Source organism: Camelus ferus, chromosome 5, assembly GCF_009834535.1.
Source record: "Camelus ferus isolate YT-003-E chromosome 5, BCGSAC_Cfer_1.0, whole genome shotgun sequence".
NCBI lineage: Eukaryota > Metazoa > Chordata > Mammalia > Artiodactyla > Camelidae > Camelus > Camelus ferus.
Genome location: NC_045700.1, coordinates 19,090,468 through 19,110,826, shown reverse-complemented (window position 1 = coordinate 19,110,826; position 20,359 = coordinate 19,090,468). Strand labels below are relative to the sequence as shown.

The 20,359-nt window shown below is 34.9% G+C and overlaps 1 protein-coding gene across 1 annotated transcript in view; it reads right to left on the bottom strand.

Moving 5' to 3' along the window:
- THSD7B (thrombospondin type 1 domain containing 7B) overlaps positions 1-20,359 on the bottom strand; it is a 657,597-nt gene that overhangs the window by 52,427 nt on the left and 584,811 nt on the right.

Below are 20,359 nucleotides of genomic sequence, written 5' to 3'. Positions count from 1 at the left end.
GGGCCCTAGGATGCTGTCTGGAATGAGAATCCCAGGACAGAAGTTTTGGTCTCTATCAGCTATGTAGGAGTGCTGGGCCCCTCTTTAGACCCGGGAAGACTAAAAGAGTTGATTCTGTGATATTTTTGTTTTACTGTTTATGCCCTATTCCAATTCCAGTCCCGACCACAAACCAAAGAAAAGGCGTCCACCACTGCATCTAGAATGTGTCTGAGATCTCACTCTCCAGTTCTGCCTTTCCTCTCCCACCAAAGATTACTGGGACCCTTTCTTCTCAGAAGAATCCTATCCTTGGGTAGCCAAAGTCATCTGATCTGCTAGAAGGAGAGTGTTACCAAACACAGGGCTACTGACTTTAGGGTACCGCATGTACTAGATATGAATGAGAATGTTCATGGCGGATGACTCTAAGACTGGACAGCACTGGTTTTAAGACTAACCCCTCGTTGAAGTATTAATATTTGTAAACGTCTATACACGGGGCTACCAACATGGAGGGCACCCACATGGGACTCTGACCTGGGTTCATTCTTTGTAGTCACACCATTGTTCTAGGCTCTCACTCACACCGAACGTTTTCTTTCTTTTTTCTTCCTTCTTCCCCATCACTCCTCTGCCTAACTAACCCTTACTCATCTCTGAGGTTTCCATATGAATATTCTCTCCCTAAAAAACTTCTCCGATCCTCCTTGGGATTAGACCATGTGCCAGCATATACTCTCATGACACCGTTTGCTTTGCTCTTTTAACACATTCTACTCTGTTGAAACAGTAGGGATTTTCTGCATTCCTCATTAGACTGGAGGTTCCATGAGGACAAGGAATCTTCACTGCCAGAGCCCTACTGCCTAACAGAGCATTTATCATGGATGATTGAAATTGGCTGAATTTATTTTTGTATGATGTGCTAGACCCTGTGCTAAACGACTTACACGTTTCAATCTCCACTCTGCCTTCTGAGACGTGCATTACTATTCTAACTATTTAACTTACTGAGGTTAAATAGCTTGCCCAAAGTGCCAGTGCTAAGAAGAGAGACAAGGAGGAAAGAAAATACAGTGTGTTTGGGCTGTTTCTAAATCTCAAACTTATTTCTTGCAGTTGTTTATTCAGCATTGCTATGTATCTAACACTTGCCTCTAAAGATGAAAATTAGCACCTAGAAAATAAGACTTGCAATCAAATTGCATTTTCTCTGGGCACCTCTTGGAATGGGGAAAAATCTGAGGGATGGGACTGTGGTTTCCATAAAATATATAAACTAATTTTAAGGTAAAAACACCCATAATATTTCTACCTGTAAGTACTATTATTTTTCTCTGTTACTACCATATAATACATGTAGTATTGTAAACCTTAAAAAAAAACCCAACAAATATGAAAACCTAAGGAATACTACTAGGATATGATAAATGTAATATCAAACACATTAACATCCTTCTTTAAGAAACCATAGTGCACTTGAAATTATTCAGAGATATTTTCTCAAGGTGTAGTATGTGTATAGTTACCACAATGGAAAGGAAGTTAAGACTTGGAGAGAAACATAAATTTTAAAAAGCTGAAGTGTGTACAAAAACCAGCAAGAGCTCTCTGTCAATTATGACTCATCAGACATGCCATTTCATTCCCTGGCAATCAGTGCTGCAGTGTGCCATGGGGGAAATTGTATTTTCACATTTTTTCCCTATATTACCAACCTGGGGGATGGAAATGATGCAAGAAGGACTTGTAGGATAACCTTCATGTACTGTAAATGCACGTTTAAAATTCAAAGTGAAAACCTGGCCTTTTCTTCTTGGACATGAAACATACATTTGGGATGGAATAGAAATCACAAGTATAATGGAGTATAGATGACAAACCTGAGTTCAAAACTGTTCATACATAGTAGTTTGATACTAAAGTTAATAAAAGCCATCATAATAATGAAATATCATTGACAGTAAAGACAGATCTCACATAGATCAAAGAGGAATTAAAGTCATTTTTAAAAATCAAATTTTATATTTCACTATTTTAAAAAGTTGAAGTAGTCACTTTTCATACTTTGTGAAGAAAACTCTGTAGCTACTTTCAGGAAGCTATGAGCAATTACAAACATTTATTGTAAGTGACATTTGGGCTCTTTGATGTTTTAACATTTTCAATATTATTAATTTTTGATGCATTTGTAATCCCAATAAAATCATCTGATATTCCAAAAAGTAACTATTACACTCACTTTTACAGATCAGTAAACTGAGCTTCAAAGAGCGTCAGTGACCCGTCAAAGTGACACAGCTTAAAAAGCAGAACAGAAACCAGAATCTCGATATCCCCTCTCTGCTATTTTCCCGGATGTCAACAACTGCATCGAGTACTGTCTTTATATACCTGCTTTATGAGTGATATTTATACATTAATAATTTAATATTAATTCAATATCAAGATGACTAATTTTATTATTATCACAATGGCTAATCAGTCCTCATTTCCCTGTTCTAAATTATACGTGTAACTAAAATATGCCAAGCACGCTATCCAATCATCTGAATAGTCCTATGTCAAAACTATCCTATGCAGAAAGTCAGAGATTTTGAGAACTGATATTAGCACATTGTAATTACGAAGCGGGTATTGGCGGAAGTCTATTTCCTTAAAAACCTAAAGCCATTGCCTCCAGCAATAAACGTCATTTTTCCGTATTCATTCCTTCACTCAGAGATTTACCCTGCAAATAACTCACCATGAAGTCAAGACAGTGAAATAAGTCTGAGAGTACTCGGAACACAAAAAGCATTCTACAAAGATGAAGTCATGGTGTCCATATTGCAACTGGGGGACACTCAGGTTTGGTGAGGAGGTTTCTGCTGGGCTGTGCCCTGAGATAGCAGTTCAGCAAAGCATCATCTAAATGAAAACCAAGAGCTATCAAGTTTCAACTCATCACTAATTACCCAAAGGTTGGGGCTACTCAATCAAGGGCCATCAGAAACAAGTTGAAAATTGGTGGAGCACAAAACAGACAACAGTCAAATTCTGGGATGTGAGTCAGTGAACGAGGGCTGATGTCTGTCAAGCAGAGTCTACAGGGATGGCAGACACACACATGGGGCACTAACAGAACCCCCATTGCAAGGAATCTCCACTCCCTATTGACACCTACTCAGAAATAAGCAAGCCTTTTAAAAGATAATTTGGAGTGTATCCCCTCCAGAAGCATGGTGGTTCTCTCAGCCTGGAGGCCCAATGTGACCAGAAAGAGGCAAAGGAAAGGAACAAAGGTAAATGTAGGGGGGGAGAGGGCCACTGCAGGTTAGGAAAGTCAAGCACAGTTAATGGAGGCAAAATGTCAGAGCATTCTATCGAATAGACGTGACGCATTTCCCTAAGATTAGAATAGCTCGCCATAGTTATGAACAAATAGGTCAAGCTGAAAGAACACAGACGCTGGCTTTTGAATTAGGCTCCGTTTCAAAATCAGATGCTGCAACCTCAGGTATTGTGGGTATAATTTGTAATTTTACTTCTGTATATTTCACTTTCCTCCCTAATACAAGGGGCTAATGCTATATTACGAGTACTAAATGATATAATGCACACAAAATGCCTAGCACAGAGAAACACTTTTTTACTCACTCTTATTTTCAAGGATAAAACTGAAATCAATGGTCTGTATTGGTTCTAAAGCTGAATGACCATTTTACTTCCGATGTGCCCTAAGTTCTAATGAATTGATGGAGTTGAGAGTAGACAAAATGTGTCTGCATTGGTTCCTATGATAATGTTGTTGGGGGTGGAGGCAGAGGGGAAAAGAGGTGGGGGAGGGGGAGGGAAAAAAGGTCAAGGAGAGAAAAGAAAGGACAAAGGAAGCCTCAAGGCTTTGGAAAATGGTTTCTCCCTGTAGGGAATTCCTGAGGCTTCCAGGAAGGATGGCTTGATAGGGAAAGACCAGAAGGATACAAGAGTGATGACCCACCAATGGGCAGTGAGTCACTCTATATGCTTCTGGTGGATTCCTTCTTGTTATATATTAAATCCTCTAGCTTCTATTAAAAAGAAAAGCTTTATAAAAGCGTTCAAAATGAATTTCTTTGAGCTAGATGTTTGTCGATATCATAGGAGAAGGGAGGGGACAAAAACAAGAGAAAAATCTCTAAGGTTTTCTTCAGAGGGTTGCAAATCACTGAATTATGAGTTACACAGCTATTTACAAGCTCGGTCTAGATAGACTACAGTAATCTATAAATGCTGTTCAAGTGATTTATGGCCCAACTGTTCCAACACATTAACAATAGCAGCAAATGTATTTAATTTATTCTCAGGGATGCACATTTACATTATTCACAACAAGCCATTTGTAGGGAAATGTGCAACCCTTAAACTAAAGTGAATGCATCTCTAGTGGGTTTTGAACAGTTATAACTGTCTAATAAATGCTCGTATCCTAACTTACCGTACAGCCAATGGAGATGTTCACCAGCTCTCCTGTAAGCCCTTAATTCTGTGAATTAGTGAACAGCTCTGGAATGCAGGACAGAATCTGTAGTCGACAAAGTTCTCTGCGCCCAAATGATAAAGAGCCTACTTGCCTTACTGAAATTTTGCTACAGCGTGAAAAAGAAAATAATCTTTTATTCTGGATCCCATATTTCAGATTTGTCAGATGGAGCAGAGTGATATATTTCAAGGTTCTAAGGAGCTCTAAGCTTATCTGGCTACCGTCTGGAAAACGCACCATCTGGTGGAACACTGTGGCATTGGACTAATTTGCATGCTACCTGAACCAAAACAAATATAATGTTTTGGGCTTTTCTGGTTCTTTATAAAAAATACTCACATGCATACAGCTTGAAGACATAAATGAAGAAGAAAGAGAGGAAAGAAGAAAGAGTAGGTGAAGAACAGACAGGAACAGGGATGACAGAGGGTGAGGAAGTGAGAGACGTAGGAAAAGGGAGCCCCATGCTAAATCACCAGGGACTTTCATGTTAGGTCATTATTTCTCTCAGGAACCCTCTGAGGTACAGTTACTTAAATAACTATGTTGCAGATGTGAAAAGCGAGGACTATAACTCTATCTATAGATAATCTAATTATAATTTGAATAGTCAGCGTCTTACCAATAAATAGCGTAGCCCCGGTTTAAAGTAATTAACCTGTAACTGCCAACACTGTGTACCCTTTGTAGGTCTCATCTTAAACTCAGTAAGAATAGTGCTCTTTTATAAACTTAGAAAGCTAAGTTTTACAAAATTGAATTATCTTGTGTGCTTGAAACACAACATATTTCAATGACTGTGTCTTCTTGTCTTGATGATGCTCGTAGTTTCTTGAACAATATATTCTCTGTCTCTTGGCCACTGATCAAATCATTCCTTGTCAACTATGCAAACAACTAAGTGAACCAGAAGCCAGTTCTTCCTCTGATTCCCAGATAAATTTTATTGTAGCCATAAGATAGCTACAAACAAGCATCATCTTTTCTAAAGCAGTTTTCTCCCCCTTTGCACACTGGACCTTCTTGGATTAGTAAATGGACAGCTCATACAATGGGTGCATTTTAGACATAAAGATGCCTGTTTTCAAGCCCTAAAAGACCATGCCCTGAGGCCTGATGGACATCTGAGAATTCCATGGTCTCAGATTGTTTTAAAGCCAGAGAACTATAACTCAGTTTTACAGATGTTTGATAACACAGGCAGAATTCCATTATTCTAAATGCCACTATGACAAAGATTGTATCCAACAATCTATTTCCATGTACCGTTCAATTGTCCATGGCAACAGTAATTTGTTATGTTAATTACAATGATGGTCTACTGTAAAGAGTTGCCCAACTAAAATTTCAGCCCATGTCTTTCAAACTAAGGGTCATTTACAATAAGGATAAAGTGTAAAAGTGTATTATATTAACAAAATAATTCTCGTTACATCATCTCTGGAAAAGTCTGAGTAGGGAAGGGCAGAGAAAAAGGCAAAGAGCTTTATTAATGAAAATGAAAGTGCTGTTATATTTTATTAAAAATTGACCTCAGAGTTTTTCACTAACCCCTTAATAGAAGAAAGAATCAGAATAAGTTAGTTTGGAATACTGACTAGACCATAACTAGCTGTTGTACTCCGGGAATAACTACTTAGCCTTTTATCCTCTTATGCAATATGGACATGATCAGATCTGTCCCAAGTCCCCCCAGTACGGTTCTGAGATCATATGTGTAAAGGTATGCAATTATCATCAACCTCTCAGTGCGGATTTCCTCCACACTCGTCAGCACATTCTGAAGAACCTCATTTTATTCTGTCTTGATATTTTTCTTTGATAACTCTGTGTTTGTGTGCATAGGTGCGCACGTGTGTGTGTAAATGTAGAATAATCAGAGGGAAAAGATATATGTCATTGTGCCATATATTTTACCCTGTCTTTTATAGCTCCCAGGTATCTAACTTTTTCAAAGCTGTGCTAAAATGTACTCTTATATTATGCCGAACATTAGCCACTTCCAATATACTAATCTCCATTCTAACAAAATTTCAAAACCACGTACCACATGACCTCATACCCATGATTTTGGAGACTGGGCTGTCAGAAATACTGGTTTCAAAACTTTTTTGTGTGTGTGTGAAATAACCACACAATAGCTTAAATATTTATGAAAGCAATGAACAAATGTTATATTCTTATATTCTGTTGTTGCTATGGTAATGCACATTTGTAGCATCTCTGAAAAAAGTATGTAATCATCTTGTTTTATTATCTCATTTTAAACCTTTATAAATAATGTCAAATATATAGTAAGAGGGGAGTAAATGCACCGATCAATCCACTGTTACTAAACCATAGAAAATACTACACAGTACCACCAATTTTGAAGAGAAAGAAAGAGGAACTAGTAGGAAGAAGAGAAGGAGGAAGAGAGGGGAAAGGAGGAGGAGGGAGGGGAGAAGTCCTCCCTGCAGGGTGGGGAGGGAGAGGCAAAGGGAGGAGCAAGAGGAAAAAGAGGAGGGAGGGGGAGGAGGGAGAACAGGGAGAGAGAGAAGGAAGAAAAGAAGAAAAATAAAAGAAACCAAACATGTCAGAAATTCACAGCGCAACTCTCATATTCACTCAGTTTGTGTGCACTTTGATTACTCTGAAGTCAGTTAATTTTATTTCAAGGTAAGATAAATACAAGTTGAGATACAGCTAAGAACTGTTTGGTACTTTATCAGAGTACGTTTAACTATGACAATAAGATGTTGCTTTCAGGAGCTTTACCTGCTCATCTGAGCAATCAGAAAATGTGTATTTGAACACACAGCTAAATGAAGTGTAATTAAAGGAATATTTTTAATGGAAGTCTTCAGGAAGTGTGCAGTTTTCAAAGCACATACTCATTCTATATGCTGCCAATTTTAAAATAATTCCTTAATCTGCCGTTCAAGACCTTTGTTCTCTGTTCCCATTTACCCGAATCCCTGCAGTTTGTTAACAGCTACACTGGACTCCAGGTAAGACACGTTCTGCCCTGTCCATGGAGGATGCTCTATCACACAGCATGTACTCATGATTTTGCCTGTATTTGATGACTTTTACTACTGTTTTTCTCAGCCTCTTGGGTTTATAATAATCTCAGGGTCCCATAATAAAATTTAAAGGCTGAAATACATTTGACCACTTTGTACTTTTCTCTGTTTTTGCCACTTGTGTAAATACCTATTTTATTTACTGAGATTCTGAGTTTTCTTTAACAATTTGAATCATAGAGATCTTTAAAAGTACCCAGCAATGTGTAAGCTTCCTCAATTTATACTTAATACTTTCTCATTTGAATTAAAATATTAAACAGGCAGCTACTATAACCTTCACCTAAAGGAGTTTATAATAAATGACATTATTTTAAGAAGTTTTGTGTGACTCATACATCACTCATGATGCATCTGTATCTGTAGTTATTGCCACATGTGGAAATGCATGTATGTGTATTTTTAAAATCAGATTCTTCATAAAGGACAATCAGCAAAAAAAAAAGAAAATCAATCAGATATGAGCTTATCTATAAAAGATAGTTCATCCTGATCAAAGTGAAAGTTGAATACTTCCAAACCATGCCAACACAGTAAGTCTTTACTTAAATTGTGATGGATCAACATTTGAAAACGTTTTAAGCTAAACAAAAGCTGATCTGGAATTATACAAAGTAACAAAAGTGTTAGGAATCAGAAAGCATTTTTATGTATTTCATCATTCTTACCCTTTTGAGAAAGCGTGTGTCTCTTGGTTGGTAAGATGTGTCTGTTTTAGGGCTGCTCAGTTGGCCATATGCATACGTTATGTCTGATAAAAAGCATGCCGGGACTTACGAAACACAGCACAACAATCTTCTCGTACTACTTCCCATGAGAAGATATGAACAGACTGACAAATATAAGGAGCAGGTGTGGCATTTTGCATCTCCTTTTAATTAAATATTGTCATTTTGTAATAGATAAATAAGCACAGGAAATGCATTAAAGATGAGGATTTGGGTTTTGGAGACCATGACATGCACTACGGTGATGAAATATAAGAAGTCTGCCTCACGAAGACCGGAAAGACTTTTCTACAGGAAAAGAGAGTTTTTAGCACTAGTGATTTTAGCATAGAAATAATATATAAGGTTAATGTTTGAAAATCAGTGCATATCAGCAATCAACAATGGGAAAGTGAAACAAGCAATTTCACTTACAATAACATTGAAAATACAAAAACAGAAGAAATAAGATATGCAAGACGTCAAAACTGAAAACTATAAAACATTGAAGAAAGAAATTAAAGAAGACCTTCAAATGGAAAGATATACCAGCTTCATGGATTGGAAGATTACTGTTAAGATGTTAATCTTCTCCAAACTGATCTATAGATTGCCTGCAATATTGGTCAAAAACACAGCAAGATTGGTGGGAGAAATTGCTGATTCAATACTAAAGTTTACATGGAAGTGCAAAAGACACAGTATAGCTGTGACAATCTTAAAGAATTAAAACAATGGAAGATTTTAATTCCCAGATTTTAATTCTTATTTTAAATCTATAGTAAGTAAGACGGTATGATATTGGTATGTGGATAGATAAATAGATCAGTAAAATAGAACAGACTGTCTAGAAATAGAAACACACGTAACTGTTCACTTGATGGTATACAAAGGGAAGAAAAGGAGGTCTCCTTACCAAATGATGCTGGAGTAATGAGCTATCTGTATGGAGGTGGGGAGCATCCATTCTACAGTGCACACTCTTTGTGCACCATTCAGATTACTTTGCATCTTCTAAATAGCTCTGAGAACACCTTTCTCTGCTTCTGCATGCTTTGCTCCTAATGACTTGCACCTAAGACTCTCAAATGATTGCTCTTGGACGTTTATCCTACCTCTCTGAAACCCTAAGGAGAATCCAAAGTGCCTACAAGATTTAATCCCCAACCCCCAAAGGCAGCTTTTTTTTTAGTGGATGATGACTAGTGACAAGGAATATGAGCCTAGTTCCTCTGCCTTAAGAAGAGACAACTCTGTAGTGTAATTATGCTCCAGGATCTGCTTTCCAAATCAGGCTGAATCGGGGACTTCATTTCAAATGGCACCCTTGATTGGTTTCTCTACTTTTACAATTCTGCTTCCCCACTACCCTACTGGTTACTCCTTAGTAAATCATTTACACTGAGTTATTGGCTCAGGATCCAGCTTTGGAAGAACCCAACCTGATGACAGTCCTAAGCCATGCTACACACACACACACACACACAAATCTGAGATGTGCCATAGATGCAAATGTGAAAACTAGACCTATAAACATTTAGAGAAAAAAAATATATAGGTGAATGGTTTTATGGCCTTGGGTTAGGCAAAGACTCCTTAGATAGAACTAGATATTAACCATAAAATAAAACAATAAATTGGACATATGCTGCCTACAAGAAAGTCACGTTAGTTTTAAGGACACACGTTAAGTTGAAAGTGAAAGAAGGGAAAAAGTGCCAAGCAAATGGAAACCAAAAGAGAGTAGTAGTGACTAAAGTTAGACAAAACAGACTAAGTTAAAAAGAGTCACAAGAGACAAAGAAGGTCATTATATCGTGATAAATGGGTCAATTTTTACCAAGAAAATACAACAATTTCAAGTATGCACCCAACACTGGAGCACCTAAATATATAAGCAAATACTTACAGAAATAAAAGGGAAAATAAATAGCAAATAATAATAGTAGGGGACTTTAATACCCTACTATCAACAATGGATAGATGATCCATTGTTGAAAATAAAATGGAAACAGTGGATTTGACCACCACCATAGACAAAATGGACCTAACAGACATACATGGAACATTTCATCTAGCAGCAGGAGAATACACATTATTCTCAAGTGCACACAGAAGATTCCCCAGGAGAGATCATGTTAGGCCATAAAACAAGTCTTAGCAAATTCAAGAAAATTCAAAATATATCAAGTATCTTCTCCAACCTCAGTGGAACTAAACTAAAAATCAGTAACAGGAGAAAAATAGGAAAATTCACAAATAAGTGGAAATGAAACAATGCATTCTTCAATGACCAATGGGTGAAAGGAAAAATCAAAAGGGAAATTCAAAAATATTTTGAAACAAATGAAAATGGAAACACAATCTTCTAAAATCTATGGGATTCAACAAAAGTAGGTTTAAGATGAAAATTTATTACTATAAAAGGTTACATTAAAGAATAATGAAAAATCTCAAATAAGTGAACAAACATTATACCCCAAAGAACTACAAAAAGAACAGACTAAGCCCAAAGTTACCAGGAGGGAGGAAATAATAAAGATTAGAGCAGAAACGAGTGAATTAGAGAGTAGGAAAATAAGAGAAAATATTAACAAAAATAAGATACTATTTGAAAAGATCTTAAAAAATTACAAATCTTTGGCTAGACTCAACAAGGAAAAAAGAGAGTATTCAAATAAAATTAAAAGTGAAAAAGAAGACATTACAACTGATACCACAGAAATAAAAAGGATCATAAAGGCCTACTATGAACAATTACATGCCAACAAATTGAATAACTTAGAAGAAATGGATAAATTCCTGGAAACATACAACCTACCAAGACCGAATCATGAAGAAATAGAAAATCTGAACAGACCAATAATCATTAAGGAAATGGAATCAATAATCAGAAACCTCCCTAGAAAACCCTGGGATCAGATGGCTTCACTGAAAATTTATACCAAATATTTAAAGAAGAATCAATTCCAATCCTTCTCAAACTCTTCCAAAAAAAAAAAAAAAAAAAAAAGAAGAGGGAATACTTTCAAACAAGGCCAGCATTACCCTGATACCAAAACAGCACAACAAAAGAAACAATCAACACAATGAAAAGACAGTGCATATAAAGAAAATATTTCCAAATCATGTATCTGATGTTAATTTTCAAAATAACTCACACACCTCAATAGCAAATATCAAATAATCCAATCTGAAAGTGGGCAAAGAACCCAACTAGATATTTTTCCAAAGATCACACACAATGGCCGAGAAGTACAGGAAAAGATGCTCAACATCCAGAGAGATGTTTCATCAGGGAAATGCAAATCAAAATCATGATGAAATATTACTTCTTAACTGTTAGAATGGTTATCATCAAAAAGACAAGTAGTAAGTGTTGGCAAAGATGTGGAGAAACCCATTGTGCACTGTTGGTGTAAATGTAAATTAGTACAACTATTATAGAAAATAGTACAGAGGTACTGCAAACAATTAAAAATAGAACTACCATAACATTAAGCAATCTCACATTTAGGTATATAGCCAAAGGAAGTGAAATGACTACCTTGAAGTAGTACCTCCTGTACCTCATGTTCTTTGTAGAATTGTTCACAATAGCCAAGACATGGAAACAGCTTAAGTGTCAGTTGACAGATGAATGAATAAAGGAAATGTGATTTTATATATATGTACACAAACACACACACGTATAACGTAATATTATTCATCCATAAAAAGAAAATTCTGCCATTTACAACATGGATGAAACTTGAGGGCATTATGCCAAGTGAAATAAGACAGAGAAAGAAACATACTGTATGATTGCACTTATATGTGGAATCAAAATGTCAAATTCATAAACACAGAGTAGAATAGTGGTTATTATGGGTTAACGAGAAGGAAAAGTGGAAAAACGTTGCTTTAGTTACAAATTTTCACTTATAAGATGAGTAAGTTCTGGGGATCTAATGTATATAACCATAGCTATAGTTAACAATACTGCACACTTGAAATTTGTTAAGAGAGTAAATATTAAATGTTCTCACCACAAAATTTTTTAAAAAGGTATCTATGTGAAGTGATGGACGTGTTACTTAACCTTATTGTAGAAATCATTTCACAACATACATGTATAGCAAATTATTACACTGTATACCTTTAAACTTACACAATGATATTTGTCAATTATTACTGAGTAAATATGGGGGGTAAAAGAAAACTACCTCCCATTCCCTCAAAATAAATTAATGCACTTGAAAAACAAACTGGTAAATTATTTGAAAAGGCATTTTACAAGTAAGATATCTAAATGGTCATAAGCCTGTGAAAAGTTACTCAACATTATTAGTCAAAAGGAAAATGCAAATTAAAGTCAAAATAAGATACTATAAACCCAATGGATGGCTAAAATTTAAGAAGGGGAAAAAAACCCCCCAAACTTCAAATGTAGATGAGGATGTATTAGCATTGAAACTTTCATACATTGCTGAAAGTAGTGTAAAACTGTTCTATAACTTTGAAAATCATCTGAATGTTTTTAATAATATATACCTATTCTATGACCAGCTATTCCACTCCTAAGTATGTGCTCAAGAGAAATGAGTGCATATATCCACAGAACGACTCATAGAATGTTTTCAGTAGCTATATCCATAATAGCCCTAGACTAGAAATGACACAAATGTTCACTAACAAGCAAATACATAAATAAATGATGCATATTCCTACAATGAACTATTACTTAGCAACAAAAAGGACAAACTACTGACCTTCTCAAAAACACTCATAAATCTCAAAACATTATATTGAGCAAAATAAGCTAGACATACAAAATATATACTGTGTGATTCCACTTGTATAGTATACAAGACATAATATTAAGGTAATGAGATCAGATACAAAAGAGTACATACTATATTATTCCAACTACATGAATTTCAAGGCAGGGAAAAGTAATAGGTATGATAGAAGTAAGAACAGTGACTTTCTTGGGGTAGGGAACTGTGTATATAAATTAAGAAGTGGCATTAAGGTGCCCGGAGGGTGCCGAAATTGGTCTATATTTTGATCTGTTTAGTGGCTAATCAGATGTGAAAAAAAGTGAAATTACATCAAGCTCTACCCTTAAGATTTGTGCATTTTAATGTATGAAATTTATACCTCATCAGAAAATAATTAAAAATTTCCTAGAATTGGGAAAATACACATATAATAACCTAAGCACAGCATACTACAGTGGATAACAGAATAGTGCAGCATGGATAAAGATGGATCTAGAAATAGATAAAAATAAGAGGTGGTGTAGGCATAATGGTTATGGTCTTAGAATACACTAAAGCACTTGAAATTTTGTATAATGAAGTAAAGAGAAACATGAAGTATTATTTCAACTTGCTTAATGTGATATTTATAATTAAAATACAGTAACTAAACAGTAACATGTTCTTAAAAGCAAAAATGGTCTTATAGAAAAAAAATTAACATTTCCTATGTAGAAACAGAATAGAGAGCCCAGAAATGAACCCACAAACTTTTGGTCAACTCATCTTCGACAAAGGAGGCAAGAATATACAATGGAATAAAGACAGTCTCTTCAGCAAATGGTGTTGGGAAAACTGGACAGCAGCATGTAAAGCAATGAAGCTAGAATACTCCCTTACACCATATACAAAAATCAACTCAAAATGGATTAAAGACTTAAACATAAGACAAGATACAATAAACCTCCTAGAGGAAAACATAGGCAAAACATTATCTGACATACATTTCAAAAATTTTCTCCTAGAAGAAATAAAAGCAAGAATAAACAAATGGGACCTAATGAAACTTACAAGCTTCTGCACAGCAAAGGAAACCAGAAGTAAAACAAGAAGAAAACCTACGGAATGGGAGAAAATTTTTGCAAGTAAAACCGACAAAGGCTTGATTTCCAGAATATATAAGCAGCTCATACGACTCAATAACAAAAAAATAAACAACCCAATCCAAAAATGGGCAGAAGACCTAAACAAGCAATTCTCCAAGGAAGACATACAAATGATCAAAAAGCACATGAAAAAATGCTCAATATCACTAATTATCAGAGAAATGCAAATCAAAACTACAATGAGGTATCACCTCACACCAGTCAGAATGGCCGTCATTCAAAAATCCACAAATGACAAATGCTGGAGAGGCTGTGGAGAAAGGGGAACCCTCCTACACTGCTGGTGGGAATGCAGTTTGGTGCAGCCACTATGGAAAACAGTGTGGAGATTCCTCAAAAGACTAGGAATAGACTTACCATATGACCCAGGAATCCCACTCCTGGGCTTGTATCCAGAAGGAAATCGACTTCAGGATGACACCTGCACCCCAATGTTCATAGCAGCACTATTTACAATAGCCAAAACATGGAAACAGCCTAAATGTCCATCAACAGGTGACTGGATAAAGAAGAAGTGGTATATTTATACAATGGAATACTACTCAGCCATAAAAACCGACAACATAATGCCATTTGCAGCAACATGGATGCTCCTGGAGAATGTCATTCTAAGTGAAGTAAGCCAGAAAGAGAAAGAAAAATACCATATGAGATCGCTCATATGTGGAATCTAAAAAACAAAAACAAACAAACAAAAACAAAGTGTAAATACAGGACAGAAATAGACTCACAGACAGAGAATACAGACTTGTGGTTACCAGGGGGGTGGAGGGAGGGAAGGGATAGACTGGGATTTCAAAATTGTAGAATAGATAAACAAGATTACGCTGTATAGCACAGGGAAATATACACAAAATGTTTTGATAACTCACAGAGAAAAAAATGTGACAATGAGTGTGTGTATCTCCATGAACGACTGAAAAATTGTGCTGAACACTGGAATTTGACACAACATTGTAAAATGATTATAAATCAATAAAAAATGTTAAAAAAATTAATATTTCCTATGTAGAAATCTATAAATAATATATGATTATATAAGATACAGAAACTAATAAAATAATCATCTAGATCTATAATCTCAGATTATATCAACAAAGATATGAAGCTTTGGGGAGAAATAAAACAAGATAAATATTTTTAATACACAGGGTTCATAATGTTATGTTTTATTTAGAAGTTTAAAATGGAAGAATATATATTTGAGATTATTTATAAAAACAAAAGTATTAATATTAAATTACTCAAGCACACAGAAGAATGCAAGGCATAGCCCATGACACCAATGGAAACAATCAAAATTTCAGGGATCCTTATTTTAAAGCATAAAGCACAACAGATGTCAGCTATGAAAATTTTAAAAAATTTAAACACTCCTAGAAAAGCCAAAAAAAAAAAAAGGTATACTTGTAAGAGAAGTCTTTTTCAAGAGAAAATAACATTAAAACATGAGTAAATATAATACAAATAAAACGAAAAAGCAGAAGTAGACAAAATAGAATAAAAAGGCAAAGTTTGGATAAAAAATTTGAAAATTACTGAAGCCAACATCTATGAAGTTTATTGTGCTAAATAACATGGTATCAAAATATAGAAATAAAACAATTATAAAGATAAGGAGAATTTGACAGAAATACAATCGTAATAGCATAGTCTAGTAGACTGCTGTCAGCCTATAACTTTTCAACTGGCTAATGACAAATATGGATACAAGAAAATTGAAAAATATAATAAACAGTGCTGAAGTTTTCCGTATATATGCATGCATCCTAAGAAAGGCAATAACTCACTTTTTTTTAAGCACAGTGGAACATTAACAAATATTGATCTTTCCCCAGTCTCCAAAGCAAATCTCAATACATTTTTAAAGCAAACAAATAAAAAAGATTACATAAGTAGGGAAGCTTTTGAAATTTAAAAACTTACATATATTTTGTAAAACAACTACTTAGGATACAAGGGTATCTGTATCTTGATGAGCTTTTTAGATAACAGTGAAGGCAGATATTGGCTATGAGAGACAAAGGAGACTTGCACCTGAGGCTGTGTCTGAGCGGAGCCATAGGCAACTGCAAAGGCAGTGCACTGGTTCTTTGTCTGCAGGTGACCCAAGCTGAGAACCAGCACAGGCCCCACTTGCTTCCAGATAACACACCACTTCTAGACTGCAATAGGTAACTGTTTCACCCGAATTCATAGAGGCACAGAAAGCTAAGCAAAATGAAAAGACAGAGGAACCACTCTCAATTGAAAGAGTAGGAGAAAACACCAGGAAAAAAAAAAAAAACATAATGATACAGAAATAAATAATTCACCAAATAAAAAATTCAAGACATTGGTAACAAAAATGTAACTGAATTAGGGAAAAGAACTGATGTACGCAGTGAATGGATTAACAAGGAACTAGAAAATATAAAAGATCAAATCAGAAATGAATTCAACAGCTGAAATAAAAAACAAATAAGGAATGAGCAACAGACTAAGTGACACAGAAGGCTTAAGTGATATGGAAGACAGATTAATGGAAATCACCCAATTAGAACAGCAAAAAGGAAAACAAATAAAAAATAATTAAAACAATTTAAGAGATCTTTGAGATAATATTAAGCCGACCAAAATTCTCATTATAGGGGTCCCAGAAAAAGAAGAGAGAGAGAAGGGGATCAATAATGTATCTGAGGAAATTATGACTGAAAATCTGAGAAAGGAAACAAATATCTAGGTACAGGGAGCACCCAGGATCCCAAATAAGATGAACCCAAATAGACCCACATCAAGACACATCATAATTAAAATGGTAAATTTAAAGATAATACTAAAGGTAGCAGGAGGAAAACAAAGTCATCTACGAGGGAATCCTCATAAGCCTATCAGCTGATTTCTCTACAGAAAGGTAGAGGGTGGCTGATTGAATTAAAAATCAAGACCCTTCAACATGCTACCTACAATAAAAACTCACTTCAGAGCTAAAGACCCGCACAGACTTAAAGTGAGGGGATGGAAAAAGATATTTCATGAAAAAGAAAAAGACAAGAAAGAGGCGGTGACAATACTCATACCAGATAAAACAGACATTAAAACAGAGATTATAACAAAAGCCATAAAAGGGCATTACATAATGATAAAGTGATCAATACGAGAAGGTATTACACTCAACATGTGCACACCCAATAAGAACATCTAAGTATACGAAATAAATACTACTAGACATAAAAAGAAGAAATTAACAATAATAGCAGGGGACTTTAACACCCTACTTACATCAATGGACAGATCACCTAAAATCAGTAGGGCAAAATTGGTTTTAAATGACACAGTAGACCAGTAGGATTTAAAGACATCTACATCCAAAACCAGCAGAATACATATTCTTTTCAAATGCACATGGAATGTTCTCCAAGATAGATCATATGCTAGAACACAAAACAAATCTTAACAAATTAAAAAAGTTAAAAATTATATCAAGCACTTTTTCTGACCACAATGGAATAAAACTTGATATCAATAAAAATTAAAAAAGAACAAATACATGGACACTAAACAATGTGCAACCAAAAACTAATGGGTCAATGAAGAAATCAGAAAATACCTCAAGACAAATGAAAATGGAAACACAACACTCCAAAATCTATGGGATGCAGCAAAAGCAGTTTTAAGAAAAAAGTTTATGGTGATACAGGCCTTCCTCAAGAAACAGGAAAAATCTCAAGTAAACAAGAGATTTGCAAATGGTAGCCACTATATATAGATAGATAGATAGACAGATATAGATAGACAGACAGACAGACAGACAGATTAAAAATTCAAATTTCTTCTGTATAGCACAGGGAACTATATTCAATAACTTGTAATAACCTTTAATGAAAAAGCTTATGAAAATGAATATATGTATGTATATGCATGACTGGGACATTGTGCTGTACACCCAAAATTTACATATTGTAACTGACTATACTTCAACAAAAATAGAAAAGACCTGCCCCCTCAAGAAGAAATCTAACTTACCACCTAAAGGAATTAGAAAATAAGAACAAAGCCCAAAGTCAGCAGAAGAAAAGAAATAATAAAGATCAAAAAGGAAATAAAAACATAGAGACCAAAAACACAATAGAAGGATCAATGAAATCAAAAGCTGTTTTTTTTTTTGAAAAAATAAAATTGATAAACCTTTAGCCAGGATCACCAATGAGCAAAGAATGAAACTAAATAAACAAAATAAGAAGTGAAAGAGAAGAAACAACTAATACCAGAGAGATACAAAAAAATCATTAAAAAATACGAAAAAAACATTTAAATGTCAACAAATTGGATAACCAAACAGTAATGGAAAATTTTTCTAGAAAGATACTAATTGACAAGACTGAATCAAGAAGAAACAGACAATTTGAACAGACTGATCACTAGGACTGAATTTGAATATAAAAACTCTCAGCAAACAAAAGTCCAGAACTGGATGGCTCCACAGGGGAATTCTACCAAATATATAAAGAATAATAATACCCATCCTTAAGCTATTAAAAAATTGAAGAAGATGGAACACTTTCAAATTCATTTTACAAGGCCATCATTACTCTGACACAAAAAACAAAAACAATACAAAACAAGAATTTACAGGCAAATATCTGGTGAGTACAGATGCAAAAATTCTCAATAAAATATTAGCAAACTGAATTTAGCAATACATAAAAAGAATCATATACCATGATCAAGTGGGGTTTAGTCCAGTGTCACAAGGATGGTTCAATATTTGCAAATCAATCAATGTGATACACTGCATCTAAAAAAGGAAGTCTAAAAATCACATGTTCATCTCAATGGACACAAAAAGCATTTGCCAAAATTCAACATCTATTCACGATCAAAACTCTAATCAAAGTGGGTATAGAGGGAACACATCTCAATATAAGAAAGGCCATTTATGACTACCTCACAGCTAACATCACACTCAACAGAGAAAAAAATGAAAGCCCATACACCTATGGGTCAATTAATCCATGGCAAAAAGGACTACAATATACAATGGAGAAAAGACAGTCTCTTTGGTAAGTGGTGCTGGGAAAACTGGGTATTATATACGTAAAGCAATGAGCTTAGAGCATTACCTCACACCATACACACACAAAAAAACCTCAAAATGGATTGAAAACTTAAATGTAACACCTGAAACCATAAAAAGTCCCAGAAGAGAACACAGTCAGAACACTCTTTGACATAAATTGGAGCAATATTTTTTTGGATCTATCTCCTAAAGCAAAAGAAATGAATGCAAAAATCAACAAATTGGACCTAAATAAACAAAAAATTTTGCATAACAAAGGAAACCATCAACAAAATGAAAAGACAACCCATAGAATGGGAGAAAATATTTGCAAATGATATGATCAACAAGGGGTTAATATCTAAATGTCAAAAAAACCAAACACAATTTAAACAATGGGCAAAAGAACTGAATAGACATTTTTCCAAAGATGACACAGAGATGGCTAACAGGCACATGAAAAGATGCTCAACATCACTAATCATTAGGGACATGCAAATTAAACCACAATGAGACACCACCTCGCACTTGTCAGAATAGCTATCATCAAAATGTTTACAAATAACAAATGTTAGCAAGGATGCGGAGAAAAGTGAATCCTTGTAGACAGTTGGTAGAAATGTAAATTGATGAAGCCGCTATGGAAAAAAGCATAGAAATTATTCAAAAAACTAAAAACAGAACTACCACATGACACAGCAATTCTACTCCTGGGTATATATCCAGGGGAAAAAAACTAATTAAAAAAGATACATGCACCACAATGTTCATAGCAGCACTATTTACAATATCCAAGATACGGAAGATACTCAAATGTCCATCAATAGATGAATGGATAAAGAAATAGTATATTTACACAGTGGAATGTTACTCAGCCATAAGAAGAATGAATTTCTGCCATTTGGATCTATGTGGATGAACTTGGAGAATATTAGGCTTAGTGAAATAAGTCAGAGAACGAAAAATACTGTTTTATATTACTTGTTTGTGAATTCTAAAAAAAAATACAAATGAATTAATACAGCATAACAGAAATAGACTGAGATATAAAAGAAAAACATTGGTTACCAGTGGGGAGAGGGAAGAGAGATGGGAGCAGGGGCATGTTAGGGGTATGGGATTAAATTACTATGTATCAAATAGATAAGCAATAAGGTT